Source organism: Sus scrofa, chromosome 9 (assembly GCF_054392235.1).
Source record: "Sus scrofa isolate SSC_HxYL_T2T_F1_AM1 chromosome 9, Sscrofa_HxYL_maternal_Yorkshire_Landrace_v2.0, whole genome shotgun sequence".
In the NCBI taxonomy this organism is placed as follows: Eukaryota; Metazoa; Chordata; class Mammalia; order Artiodactyla; family Suidae; genus Sus; species Sus scrofa.
The window spans coordinates 11,047,755-11,063,284 of record NC_139391.1 but is presented as its reverse complement, the minus strand read 5'-3'; the positions used below and the strand labels follow the sequence as shown (position 1 = coordinate 11,063,284).

Genomic DNA, 15,530 nt, shown 5'->3' with positions numbered 1-15,530 from the left:
AAGACCTTGTTTTATGCATCCCAGATATGCTACCTTAAATTTATCACTTCTGGAGTTCCCATCTTGGAGCAGCAGAAACGAATCCGACTAGGAACCAGAAGGTTGCGGCTTCGATCCTTGGCCTTGCTCGGTGGGTTAAGGATCTGGTGTTGTGTGAGCTATGGTGTAGGTCACAGACATGGCTCGGATCTGGCATTGCTGTGGCTGTGGAGTAGGCTGGTAACTACAGCTCTGATCAGACATACCCCTGGCCTGGGAACCTCCATATGCCCTGGGTGGGGCCCTGGAAAGATAAAAGACAAAAATTTATCACTTTTCTAGATAGATACATCATTTTAAAAGATGATCACATAGTATTACATTGTATGGATATATTCTAAGTTATATAATAAATCCCTTATTAGGGAAGTTATGTTATCTCCAGGTTTTTAACTTTGAAAAAAGTGCTGTGAACATCTGTATTAGTTTCCTAGGGCTACCATGACAAACTACCATAAGTAGAGTGACTTAAAACAACAAAAATCTATGTTCTTCCACAGTTCAGGAGGCCAGAAATCAGAAATCAAGGATCAGCAGGGCTGGTTCTTCTGGAGGCTGCAGTGAAAAAATGTCTCACATGTCCTCTAAGCTGTGGTTATTGCCAGCATTTCTTGATGTGGCTTGTAGATGCATCACTCCAATCTTAGCCTCCACCTTTACATTGCCTTCTTCTCTCTGGGTCTCTGTGTGTTTTTTTCTTCTTATAAAAATATTAGTAAAAATGGCCATACTACCCAAAGCAATCTACAGATTCAATGTAATCCCTATCAAATTACCCACGACATTTTTCACAGAACTAGAATAAACAATCCAAAAATTTATTTGGAACCACAAAAGACTCAGAATGGCGAAAGCATCCTGAGGAACAAAAACCAAGCAGGAGGCATAACTCTCCCAGACTTCAGGCAATATTACAAAGCCACAGTCATCAAGACAGTGTGACACTGGTACCAAAAAAGACATACAGACCAATGGAACAGAATAGAGAACCCAGAAACAAACCCAGACACCTATGGTCAATTAATCTTTGACAAAGGAGGCAAGAACATAAAATGGGAAAAAGATAGTCTCTTCAGCAAGTATTGCTGGGAAAACTGGACAGCTGCATGCAAATCAGTGAAACTAGAACACACCCTCACACCATGCACAAAAATAAACTCAAAATGGCTGAAAGACTTAAATATAAGACAAGACACCATCAAACTCCTGGAAAAGAACATAGGCAAAACATTCTCTAACATCAACCTTATGAATATTTTCTCAGCTGAGTTTCCCAAAGCAACAGAAATAAAAGCAAAAATAGACCAATGGGACCTAATCAAACTGACAAGCTTTTACACAGCAAAGGAAACCAAAAAGAAAACAAAAAGACAACCTACAGAATGGGAGAAAATACTTTGAAATGATGCAACTGACAAGGGCTTAATCTCTAAAACATATAAGCAATTTATACAACTCAACAGCAAAAGCCAACAACCCAACTGAAAAATGGGCAAAAGACCTGAATAGACATTTCTCCAAGGAAAATATACAGATGGCCAACAAGCACATGAAAAAATGCTTAACATCCCTGATTATTAGAGAAATGCAAATCAAAACTACCATGAGATACCACCTCACACCAGTCAGAATGGCCACTGTTCATAAGTCCACAAACAATAAAGGTGTGGAGAAAAGGGAACCCTCCTGCACTGTTGGTGGGAATATAAGCTGGTACAGCCACTATGGAGAACAGTATGGAAGTATCCTTGAAAGCTATACATAGAACTACCATATGACCCAGCAACCCCACTTTTGGACATATATCCAGACAAAACTTTCCTTAAAAAAGACACATGCCTGCTGAATAGCATTGAGAACTATGTCTAGATACTCATGTCGCAACAGAAGAAAGGGTGGGGGAAAAAACTGTAACTGCAATGTATACTTCTAAGGATGACCTGACCCCCTTGCTGTACAGTGGGAAAATAATAAAAAAAAAGACACATGCACCTGCATGTTCATTGCAGCACTATTCACAATAGCCAAGACATGGAAACAACCCAAATGTGCATCAACAGATGATTGGATTAGGAAGATGTGGTATAAATACACAATGGAATACTACTCAGCCATAAAAAAGAACAAAATAGTGCTATCTGCAGCAACATGGAACTAGAGACTCATACTGAGTGAAGTAAGTCAGAAAGAGAAAGACAAATACCATATGATATCACTTATATCTAGAATCTAATATACAGCACAAATGAAACTTTTCCACAGAAAAGAAAATCATGGACTGATTTGGAGAATAGATTTATGGTTGCCAAGGGGGAGGGCAAGGGAGTGGGATGGATTGGGAGCTTGGGGTTAACAGAGGCAAACTATTGCTTTTGGAATGGATTAGCAATGAGATCCTGCTGTATAGCACTGAGAACTATGTCTAGTCACTTACGATGAAGCATGATAATGGGAGAAAAAAGAATGCATAAACATATATGTAATTGTATCACCAAGCTGTGCAGTAGGAAAAAAAAAAACTGTACTGGGGAAATGACAATAATAAAAAATTTTTTTAAGAAAATCAGCCATTGGACTTAGGGCCCACCCTAAATCTAATATAATTCCATCTCAAGATCTTTAATTATACCTAAAAAACTATTTCCAAATAAGGTCATATTCTGAGGCTATAAATATACATAAGTTTTGGGGAAACATTTTTCAAGCCACTACAAAATCCTTAAACATATTCGTCTTTTTATTTTACTAAGTTCGCAGGATGAATTTCTAGAGGTAAAATCTCTTGGAGAAAGTGTCCAGCTTCCTTTCAGTGTTGGCTCCCTAGCCCCTCCTGGCGGTGATGGCAGGGTTAAAAGATCTTCCCCATTCCCTCATTATCCTATACAAATCTCACAATAATTCCAGACATTTTGTCTGTAAATTAAAATTAGGACTCAAATAAAACAACACTCTTGGATATTTCTACTGGAAGGTGATATATAGCTAAAGTCAAGACATCCACATTTAGACTATGTGAATAATGAAGCAGAGAAAGCTTCATAGAAATAGAGAAAAAGCACAGATGGGCAGAGAGTAGCTGACATGACATACAATACAGTAGTGGACACTACAGAGAGTAATCTTAATAACTACAAGTAACTTTGCAGTTCTAAAAACAGTCATTGTTCAGATGAATGGATTAAGAAGATGTGGTATATATACACAATGGAATACTACTCAGCCATAAAAAAAGAACAAAAATGCCATTTGCAGCTACATGGATGGAACTAGAGACTCTCATATTAAGTGAAGTAAGTCAGAAAGAGAAAGACGAATACTGTATGATATCACTTATATCTGGAATCTAATATATGGCATAAATGAACCTTTCCACAGAAAAGAAATTCATGGACTTGGAGAACAGACTTGTGGTTGCCAAGAAGGAGGGGGAGGGAGTGGGACAGACTGGGAATCTGGGGTTAACAGATGCACACTATTGCCTCCGGAATGGATAAGCAATGAGATCCTGCTGTGTAGTGCTGGAAACTATATCTAGTCACTTATGATGGAGCATGATAATGTGAGAAAAAAGAATGAATACATGTATATTTGACTGGGTCACCCTGCTGTGCAGTAGAACGTTGACAGAACACTGCAAACCATGCTTATCATTGTATATAAGCTACAATGGAAAAAAATAAAAATCATTTAAAAATAATAAAAATAAAAAGTCATTGTTTTTATGACTATAAAAGTACTATATACCTACTTAAAAAAGGGAAAATACAGAAACATAAAATCAAAATCACGTAAGCCCTTCACTAATTATATTTCCATATACTATTTAAAATAAACTTAAAGGGGTTCCCATCATGGCTCAGTGGTTAACGAATCCAACTAGAACAATGAGGTTGCGGGTTCAATCCCTGGCCTTGCTCAGTGGGTTAGGGATCCGGTGTTGCCGTGAGCTGTGGTGTAGGTGCAGGTGCAGCTCGGATCCCGAGCTGCTGTGGCTGTGGCGTAGGCCGGCAGCTACAGCTCCAACTCGACCCCTAGCCTGGGAACCTCCATGGGCCACAGGAGCGGCTCAAGAAATGGCAAAAAGAAAATAAATAAATAAAAATTTTAAAAAATAAATTTAGAATCATGTTATAACTTCAAAAGCACTGAATGCCAATTTTCAAACTTAACATGATCACATGAGTATCCATCCATGTAACTTAATAATCACTGAAAAAATCATTTGGATGTCAGTATAATGCTCTACCATATAATTAATCACTTTCATCATTATACTTGTGGGTACACTTCACAGCACAACCAAACTGCTTCCCAGAATGGCTGGACCACTTACTCTCCTATTCACAGTGTATAAGGGTGAGTGTCTCACACTAAAATTCTAAAATTGAACAATTTTATACTTAAGAGGTAGACAACTATATATTAATATATTTCTTTGGTTATCAAACCATTTTTATGTTTGTTTATTCACTTTTCCTCTTGTTTATTAGTGATATATTCTATTTTATAAATGCTTATTCATGTTATTTAACCACCCTAAGGCTTAATCATCTCATATGTAGATTAGGCCTAATACCTATTGTTGTCATGATAAAATACTGCAAAAGTGAAATGAATACACAATAAATGTGAGTTCCCTTAAGATTTTTATTCTGTAATAAGATATAATAGTTTTATTCTAATAAGGTGAAAACAGTTTAGAAAAATATACACTTATAATCATTTGTTAGAAAAAAACAGTAATAGATTCATTGGAATTACATGTAATTTTTTTTAAAATAAGAAATGGTTATTCTAAGACTTATCTGTGAAAATTATAGCTTGTATACCATGATGAGCAACAATAATTTTATGAAACTGAACATCGTTGGCTTATTTTCTTGTGTTCAAAAATAATCTTGAGGAGTTCCCGTCGTGGCGCAGTGGTTAACGAATCCGACTAGGAACCATGAGGTTGCGGGTTCGGTCCCTGCCCTTGCTCAGTGGGTTAAGGATCTGGCGTTGCCGTGAGCTGTGGTGTAGGTCGCAGACACGGCTCGGATCCTGCGTTGCTGTGGCTCTGGCGTAGGCCGGTGGCTACAACTCCGATTCAACCCCTAGCCTGGGAACCTCCATATGCCACGGGAGCGGCCCAAGAAATAGCAACAACAACAACAACAACAACAACAACAAAAAGACAAAAGACAAAAAAAAAAAAAAAAATCTTGTAAATCTGAATAGTTAAAAATCAATATGGGGAGTTCCTGTCATGGCTCAGCAGAAACAAATCTGACTAGGATATATGAGGATGCAGGTTTGATCCCTGGCCTCACTCAGCAGGTTAAGGATCCAGTGTTGCCATGAGCTGTGGTATATAGGTCACAGATGCAGGTTAGATCTGGTGTTGCTGTGGCTGCGGTGTAGGCTGGCGGCTACAGCTCTGATTGGACCCTTAGCCTGGGAATCTCCATATGCCATGGATGCGGCCCTAAAAAGACCAAAAAAAAAAAAAATATATATATAGGTGGAAACAAATAAAAGCATTCAAGAAAATCACCATATGGGTTTATTAGTTATCCTTGTTGCCAATGATATGAAAGAAGTAACCACAGAAACAGACAATCACACTGATAGCATGTCCACTAAGAACAAATTAGCTAAAGAGCACAGGTTTCACCAATAAATTCATTTGAAATCATGTTTGGAGAGTTGTAATTTACAGAAGACATTCAAATGCAGAAGTTTCTAGACAGGGATTATTGGTATTTCTCATAAGAACTGGTTCCTGGCCCAGTCATCATTTAAAAAAAAAAGTTTCCTAATTGACAGAACACTGTAAACCAGCTATAATGGAAAAAAATAAAAATCACTATAAGTTAAAAAAAAAGTTTCCTGAATTTGTACCTCAGAATATCATCACTGGGGGAGAAGTTTCTTTAAAGTGCCTAGAGAAGCTATAAACTGGCTGTGTAATACAAGTTACTGATCCACTCCTCCTAAAAGAATAGGTGAAAAAAAGAAAGAGAACTGAAATTCATTAAATATCCATCCAGCTGCTATACAACATGATCTTTAATTTCAGAAACCGTAAAATGCAGAATAAAGACTAAAGGGACAAAAACATCTAATACCCAGAATTGATCACAGTTTATATGCTGTCATGTCTACCTCAAGCTTTTCATTTTAATAACGAATTATTACAGAAAATAATCACTCATCTCTCCAGTCCAATTCACCTTCATAAACTTCCAGAGGTAATGATTACGGTTAATTTGGTATACATCATTGTAATTCATTTCAAAATTATTTTACATATATGTGTAACCATATAGTTTTGCCTTGTGTTTTTGATGTTTACTTAAATAACTTTGTATACATCATTCTACCAATAGTTTTCATCAAAAAAATTGAGAGATCCATTAAACAGACTATAAGATGCTCTAGTTCATTGCTTTCAGCTGCTGTATGTTATCCTAGGAATATAACGAATTTTATTTCCCATACCAATGGACATTCTACATTGTTTCCTATATTTTTCTATTAAACAGTATCTCAGCGAAATCCTCCACGTACCTTTATACTGGCGTCTTGTTTATGTTCTATATATATATATATCCTTCTAGTTGGGAAAGAAGGAAAGGAAAAGAGAAAAGAGAAAGGGGTCCTAGCTATCAGAGGAGGCAGAAAGTCAATTGACAAGGGATGGGAATACTCAATGGAGTAGGGTTCCTTTACATCCATCTTCACTATCGCGGCCATATTTTAAGGCCTTACTCTTGACTTGTATGATACAAAGTAAAGTAAGCAAAAATAAAAGAACAATGAATGATAAGAGTATTACTTTACAAGCAGGGTCAACAGATATTGTTTACTTTTGATAGAAAAATGTAGGTTTGATATTTATTTTTTTTAATTTAAAGGTAATTTCCTATAGACTAAAGCTGACCTTCTAAATCACTTTATAAAGATATGTCAGTGTTCACAGACAAAACCCAAAATTAGCAGAAGGAAAGAAATCATAAAGATCAGAGCAGAAATAAATGAAATAGAGACAAAGAAAACAATAGAGAAGATGAATAAAACCAAAAGTTGGTTCTTTGAAAAGATCAACAAAATTGATAAACCTTTAGCCAGACTCATCATGAAAATAAAAAGAAAGAGGGCTCAAATCAATAAAATTAGAACTGGAAAAACAAAACAAAACAAAACAAAAAAAAAAAAAAAAAAGGAGTTCCCGCTGAGGCGCAGTGGTTAACGAATCTGACTAGGAACCACCATGAGGTTGCAGGTTCGATCCCTACCCTTGCTCAGTGGGTTAACGATCCAGCATTGCTGTGAGCTGTGGTGTAGGTTGCAGACGCGGCTTGGATCCCGTGTTGCTGTGGTTCTGGCACAGGCCAGCGGCTACAGCTCCAATTCGACCCCTAGCCTGGGAAGCTCCATGTGCCATGAGAGCAGCCCAAGAAATGGCAAAAAGACAAAACAAACAAACAAACAAAAAAGAAATGAAAAAGGAAAAACTACAACTGACCCCACAGAAATACAAAGGATCTTAAAAGACTACTATAAGCAACTATACACCAATAAAATGGAAAACCTAGAAGAAATGGACAGATTCTTACAAAAGTACAACCTACCAAGACTGAATCAGGAAGAAATTGAAAATATGAACAGACCAATCACAAGTACCAAAATTGAATATGTGATTAAAAACCTTCCAAATACAAAAGTCCAGGACCAGATGGCTACACATGTGAATTCTATCAAAGATTCAGAGAAGAGTTAACACCTATTCTTCTGAAACTTTCAAAAAACAGCAGAGGAAGGAACACTCCCAAGCTCATTCTATGAGGCCACCATAACCCTGACACCAAAGCCAGACAGAGATACCACAAAAAAAAGAAAATTAGAGACCAATATCACTGATGAACATAGATGCAAAAATCCTCAACAAAATACTAGCAAACCAAATCCAAGTATATATTAAAAGGATCATACACCATGATCAAGTAGGATTTATCCAAGGGATACAAGGATTCTTTAATATGCACAAATCTGTCAGTGTGATACACCACATCAGCAAACTGAAGAATAAAAACCATATGATCATCTCAAGAGATGTAGAAAAGGCTTCTGACAAGATTCAACACCTGTTTCTGATAAAAACTCTCCAGAGCGGGGTACAGAGAGAACCTACCTCAAAATAATAAAAAAAAATATGAAAAACCCATAGCTAACATCATTCTCAATGGTGAAAAACTGAAAATATTCCAAGATCAGGAACAAGATAAGAATGTCCACTTCCACCACTATTATTCGACACAGTTTTGGAAGTTCTAGCCACAGCAATTAGAAAAGAAAAATAAAAGGAATCCAAATTGGAAAAAAATAAGTAAAACTATCACTGTTTGCAGATGATATGATACCATACTTAGAAAACCGTAAAGACAGCACCAGAAAACTTAGATCTCATTAATGAATTTGGCAAAGTTGCATGCTACAAAATTAATACACAGAAATCAGTTGCATTTCTATATACTAATAATTAAAGATCAGTAAGAGAAATCAGAGAAACCATCACATTTACAATCACATCAAAATGAATAAAATACCTAGGAATAAACCTACCTACAGAGACAAAAGACCTATACTCTGAAAACTATAAAACGTTGATGAAAGAAATCAAAGACGACACAAACAGATGGAAAGATATACCATGTTCTTGGATTGGAAGAATCAATATTGTCAAAAGGACTATACTTCCCAATGCAATCTACAGATTTAATGCAATCTCTACCAAATTACCAAAGATATTCTTCACAAAACTAGAACAGAATATTTTAAAATTTGTATGGAAACACAAGAGACCCAAAATAGCCAAAAAAATATTGAAAAAGAGAAATGAGGAGTTCCCGTTGTGGTGCAGTGGTTAATAAATCCAACTAGGAACCATGAGGTTGCAGGTTTGATCCCTGGCCTTGCTCAGTGGGTTAGGGATCTGGCGTTGCCATGAGCTGTGGTGTAAGTCGCAGATGCAGCTCAGATCCTGAGTTGCTGTGGCTGTGGTATAGGCCAGTGGCTACAGTTCCAATTAGACCCCTAGCCTGGGACCCTCCATGTGCCGTGGGAGCGACCCTAGAAAAGGCAAAAAGACAAAAACAAAAAAAAAGAAAAAAAAGAAACAAAAATGGAGGAATCAAGCTTCCTGACTTTAGACAATACTACAAAGCTACAGTCATAGAAACATATGGTACTGGCACAAAAACAGAAATATAGACCAATGAACAGGATAGAAAGCCCAGATATAAACCCAAATACCTGTGGGTAACTAATCTATGACAAAGGAAGACAGAACATACAGTGGAAGAAAGAGCCTCTTCAATAAATGGCGCTGGGAAAACTGGAAAGCTACATGTAAAAAAATGGAAGTAGAACAGGATCTACTGTTTTTCATAGTGGTTGTACCAATTTACATCCCCACCAACAGGGGAGGAGGGTACCTTTTTCTCCACACCCTCTCCAGCATTTATCATTTATTGTCTTGTTAATGATGGCCACTCTGACTGGTGTGAGGTGGTACCTCATTGTAGTTTGATACAAAACTTATACAAAAATAAGCTCAAAATGGATTAAAGACCTAAATACAAGGCCAGACACTCTTAAAACTCCTAGAGGAAAACGCAGGCAGAATGCTCTCTGACATAAATCACATCTTGTTTGATCCACCTCCTAGAATAATGATAATAAAGATAAAAATGAACAAATAGGACCTAATCAAACTCAAAAGCTTTTGCAGAGCAAAGGAAACCAATAAAAAAATGAAAAGAACCCACAGAATGGCAGAAAATCTTTGCCAACAATGTAACAGACAAGGGCCTAAACAACTCAAGCAACTCAACAACAAAAAAACAAATGGGAGTTCCCGTCGTGGCACAGTGGTTAACGAATCCGACTAGGAACCATGAGTTGCAGGTTCGGTCCCTGCCCTTGCTCAGTGGGTTAACGATCCGGCGTTGCCGTGAGCTGTGGTGTAGGTTGCAGACGCGGCTCAGATCCCATGTTGCTGTGGCTCTGGCATAGGCCGGAGGCTACAGCTCCGATTCAACCCCTAGCCTGGGAACCTCCATATGCCGCAGGAGCGGCCCAAGAAACAGCAAAAAGACACACACACACACAAAAAAAGACCCAATTGAAAAATGGGCAGAAGACCTAAATAGACATTTCTCCAAAGAAGACATACAGACGGCCAACAGGCATATTTAAAAAAATGCTCAACATCACTAATAATTAGAGAAATGCAAATCAAAACTACAGTGAGGTACCACCTCACACCAGTCAGAATGACTATCATTAAGTCTACAAATAACAAATGCTGGAAAGGGTGCAGAGAAAAGAGAACCCTCCTGTACTGTGGGTTGGAATGTAAACTGGTACAACCACCCTGGAGGACAGTATGGAAGTTCCTTTAAAAACTAAAAATAGAACTACCAAATGATCCAACTTAGGCTATGTTAGGGAGAGCTTACAGTTTTGGTGAAAAAGTGAGACGTTCTAAAGCAGAAAAACTAATAGTTTTTTAGTCCATGGATGAATAGAAAGTTTGAATCTAAGTACATAATCTGATATTCTAAATTCTTAAGAAAGCTATTAACTAACATTTATATAGTACTTTACAGTGTGTGAGGTCATTACTCTGCCTCATTTGATTCTCATAACAAATCTATAAGGTATTTCTAATTGAATTTGAGAACTAAGGAAAAGTGAAAATTAAAATTAAATAATTTGTTCTAATATATACAAAATCACATAGCTTGTATCAGGCAAAGCCAAGATTCAAATTCAAGGGTTCTATTAATTTATTTTCTTTCTACCTTATAAACTACTCTTATTCTTATGCTGATTTGAATTTCAAAGTTTTGTTTCAATTTTTGTTTTAAAAAAAAATCCACAAAATGAAAATAACTAAGTAAAACATTTGCTTATTTTACCACAGCCATAGCAAAGCAGGATCTGAGCCACATCTGCAACCTACACCACAGCTCATGGCAACGCCAGATCCTTAACCCACTGATCGAGGCCAGGGATCAAACCCGCAACCTCATGGTTCCTAGTCGGATTCGTTTCGGCTGTACCATGACAGGAACTCCGAAAAATAACTTCTTTTTTAAATTGAAGCATAGTTGATCTACTTCTCTTTCTAATTGATGGTTACAAACATGTTTCTTAAACATTTACTGAATTACCTATCTTTAACCTCCAGGTAATCTTCAGTTTTTTGGTAAATGAAATAAAAATCATTCATTTCTTTTAGTCAGCCTACAGATCACAATTAAATTTAGATACATATTTTTTAAACATGAAAAGCTATCTGAGCTGTGGAACTTTTGAAAATGAATGACTAGTTGTTAATGTTTAACAGTATCTCATTCTTGATCAGTGTAAGCAACTAAATATTTTTTCCAAAAAATACATTAAGTTAATGAAAAAAAATAAAAATCATTATATAAAAATTAACTAAGTTAAAAAAAAAAAGTTAATGGGAGTTCCCGTTGTGGTTCAACAGCAACAAACCCAGTTAGTATCCATGAGGATACAGGTTGGATCCCTGGCCCGGCTCAGTGGGTTAATGATCCCGCATTGCCTGTGGAAAAAAAAGTTTATGAACTTAATTCATTCAACTTAAATTCTTAAGCAGTGTTTAAGCCAAATTCCTAAGCAGGAAGAAAAAATTAAAAAACAGGTTTAAAAATTTTTTTAATTCCCAAACCTCTCAAATGAACTTCGCTAGTTCTATCTGAATCCCTTAGACCAAGTTCCACTGGAATAAGACTGTTTTCCAGGGAATTCACTGCCCAAGTGGCAGCTTTTAAAGGTCTGAAAAAAATCTGCTTTGAAGAAAACCAGCGAAAATGAAATAGGACAGCCAAGACAAGTGTGCAGTGTAGCAAACAGAGGTTTCTCTGTGAGCCAACTAAAATAGCAGTGCTGTTACACTCCTACACATATATAACTGGAATATTTCTGTGGTCTTTCCCATTAACCTTTAATCTAAATACCATTTTTTAAAAAACTTGGTTTCGGTTTTTTTTTTAATTTAAAAAAAAATTTTTTTTTTTTTTGGTCTTTTTGTCTTTTGTTGTTGTTGCTATTTCTTGGGCCGCTTCCGTGGCATATGGAGGTTCCCAGGCCAGGGGTCTAATCGGAGCTGTAGCTGCCAGCCTACGCCAGAGCCACAGCAACGCGGGATCCGAGCCGCGTCTGCAACCTACACCACAGCTCAGGGCAACGCCGGATCGTTAACCCGCTGAGCAAGGGCAGGGACCGAACCCGCAACTTCATGGTTCCTAGTCGGATTCGTTAACCACTGCGCCACGACGGGAACTCCCGATTTTATTTTTAAAAATAAAGACAATGTAACAAATTAGACAATAAAAGAAAAAGAATAAAACTGAGCACTAACGTCTATTGAACTTGTATGCCTGGAATCATGCTAGTGACTTTATTTACATAATCTCTTAATATAAACTATCACCTTGTGAGCTGGGTGTTATCATTCTTATTTTATATATTAGGAAATTGAGACACAGTTAAGATTAAGAAACCTGCCCAGGAAGTTCCCTTGTGGTGCAGTGGATTAAGGATCTGGCATTGCTACAGCAGGGGCACAGGCTGCAACTGTGGTGGGGGTTCGATCCCTGGCCCCGGAATTTCCACATGCCACAAGTGCAGCCAAAAAAATTAAAAAATAAGTATCTTAAAAAAAAAAAGAAACTTGCCCAGCATCATATCCGGGAATATCTAGATTCAATCTCATGCCATTTCTCTTTAACAACAAAGCTGTATTCCTCCTACATCATTTAAAAAGAAAAAGAGAAGAAAATGGCAAAAGAGATACAATCATGAGCATTAGTTTATTCTAATAGTTCTTAGGAAGCAAATCATGTAATTCTAGCAACTATATTAGATTTATCTAAACCACTATAGAATGTATTCATTTGTAATCCATAAGATTAAAGAAATAATACCATTTTAAGACAATTCCTTCACTGGTGTAATGAGAATCATTTATCTTTTCACATTTTTAAGTTCATACCCTAACTAGAACATCAACTATTGGGGGAAAAAAACATTATATGATGTTGCAAAGTAATATATATATTCAGTAGGTGTTAAGTATGTATTTGTCGGTTGAATACTTAGCATATCCACAAAGCCCTGAAATCAGCAAGTACTTGAATAGCTGATGACATGATTAGCCGTCAGTGACAATGGTCTTTAAGTTCTGACTTAAAGAGTTTTAGTCTGAAAAAGGGTTCTACCTAAATCAATCATGACCAAGACACTCTAGTGGTTATGAGTTGATTCATCATTTCTCTAGTATTCTCCATTTTTATCAAAATGGCTTCAGAATGACAACCAGGCAAAATATCTTTTTCATTTTTAGATTACAATGGGCAGAATATGCCAAGCAATTCCTCGCTGGTTTAGCCAACATTTACTGAGAACTTAATCTATATTAGACACTGTGCTAAATACTGTAGATACAGAGCAAAAGTGTAAAAGTCTTTTAGCCTGGCACAGTGGGTTAAAGGATCTGGCACTGCCACAGCTGCAACACAGGTCACAATTGTAGCTCTGATCTGATCCCTGGCCCCAGAACTCCATATGCAGTGGGGCAGCCCAAAGAGAAAATAAGTAAGTAAATAAAAAAATAAAATAAAATACATATGGCCAATCCATACCCTAAAAATCATTTCTTTTACTGAAATAAAATTTAATTATAAGAAACTAACAAGAGCACGAACAATTTACACAATGTAAAATATTTAAAACTGTAATATGTTGGCAACCAATTATGTGTTTTTTATGAAGATGATTCTCTTGATCCATCTAATGCAAAGACATAAATTTATTTCAAACTACCTTTGTATTACTGTTTGAGTTTTCCTTTGCTTTCTCATCACCCACTCATAATTTTTACCCTCTCTTAAAGCTAATCTACCTTTAGGAGTTCCCGTCGTGGCTCAGCAGAAACAAATCCAACGAGGAACCATGAGGTTGCAAGTTCGATCCTGGCCTTGCTCAGCGGGTTAAAGATCCAGCGTTGCTGTGAGCTATGGTGTAGGCCGTAGAAGCAGCTTGGATCTGGTGTTGCTGTGGCTGTGGCACAGACCAGTGGCTACAGCTCTGATTCAACCCCTAGCCTGGGAACCTCCACATGCAGACCTAAAAAAAGGGGGGGGGGTCTACCCCAATCTCTTATTGAAAATATTTTACATAAAGTTGAGGACTTTTAAAATAGCCTTGTCTGACCTTTAAAGCTATTTTATATCTCCCTTCTCTCATCATTTATTCTAGCCAATCTTAAACTCTTATCTATATGTTGTTCTTGATAAGTTCTTACGTGTAAAAAGTCAGGTTACCCCAAGCACATAGGTCTGCTTTGTTAGATTCTTCCCCTTTAAAATTTCATTCTTATCTTCCATCAATCTTAGTCTCCCTCCATGATCAACATCCTCCTTAGAAGACAGATGTTTCATGAAATTTTTCCCAATTTAGTAACATTTTCATTTTTAATCACATAATCATAACATGTTAATGTATCTCCCAAACGTTACACTGTCATTGTCACTAGTACTGTACTATTTGTTCTGAAATGAGTGTAAAAAAATTCACTCCTCTGGCTAAAATCTTCCAAAGGCTTTGGATCACAGATAAAATAAAAGCCTTACCGTGGACTACAAAGCCAACACAATCAACCCCCGCCTGCCTCTTCTAACTATGATTATTGCTAACCCACTCCAACAACACTAAACTTGTTAATGCTCCCAAACAAACCAAGTCCATTCCAGTCTCAGAACCAGATGCCGAAGTGCCGGGATCGTCATTACCCCAGATTACCACACATTCCTTCTCATTCTTTAGGTATTATGCCAGATACTACCAACTCAGAGAAGCCTTTCTTAATTATTACCCCATCTAAAGAAGTCCTATAGCCATTCTCTATCATATAACCTTGCTTTATTTTTCCATAGCATTTATCACAATAGAAACCATTAATATACTCCCTATGCATTCGACATCCCCCTTCATTAGAAAGCTATTTTGCTTTAACAGCAATCTTAAGTATTTTATTCACTGCTATATCACAAACTCCTAGAACAATACCGTAATAGCCACGTTTCCTGGGTTTTGTAATTGATGCTCAGACATGTGGGGTCTTGCTGACCTTAGCAGGACTATTCTTCTCAGGGCTAGCATACTACTTGCCTGTAAGCACAGCTTTTATATGAAAACCAAACAATTCAGAGCCTGTAACCCAATTACCTTATTAGATTCTTAAATTTATAGATTCTCACCCTTGTCCTAACTTCAGAGCAAAATACCAGACAACAAAGACAGCCCCTACACCCCAGAGCCCACTGACATTATTCAAACTAACCAATTCTAGACCTGCTTACCCTACCTCTCCCATTCCTTCCTACAGAAACCACAGTAAAGGCGCTCACCCA

The 15,530-nt window shown here is 37.1% G+C and overlaps 1 protein-coding gene across 5 annotated transcripts in view; it reads right to left on the bottom strand.

Moving 5' to 3' along the window:
• ACER3 (alkaline ceramidase 3) overlaps positions 1-15,530 on the bottom strand; it is a 156,506-nt gene that overhangs the window by 117,349 nt on the left and 23,627 nt on the right. The window lies entirely within an intron of this gene.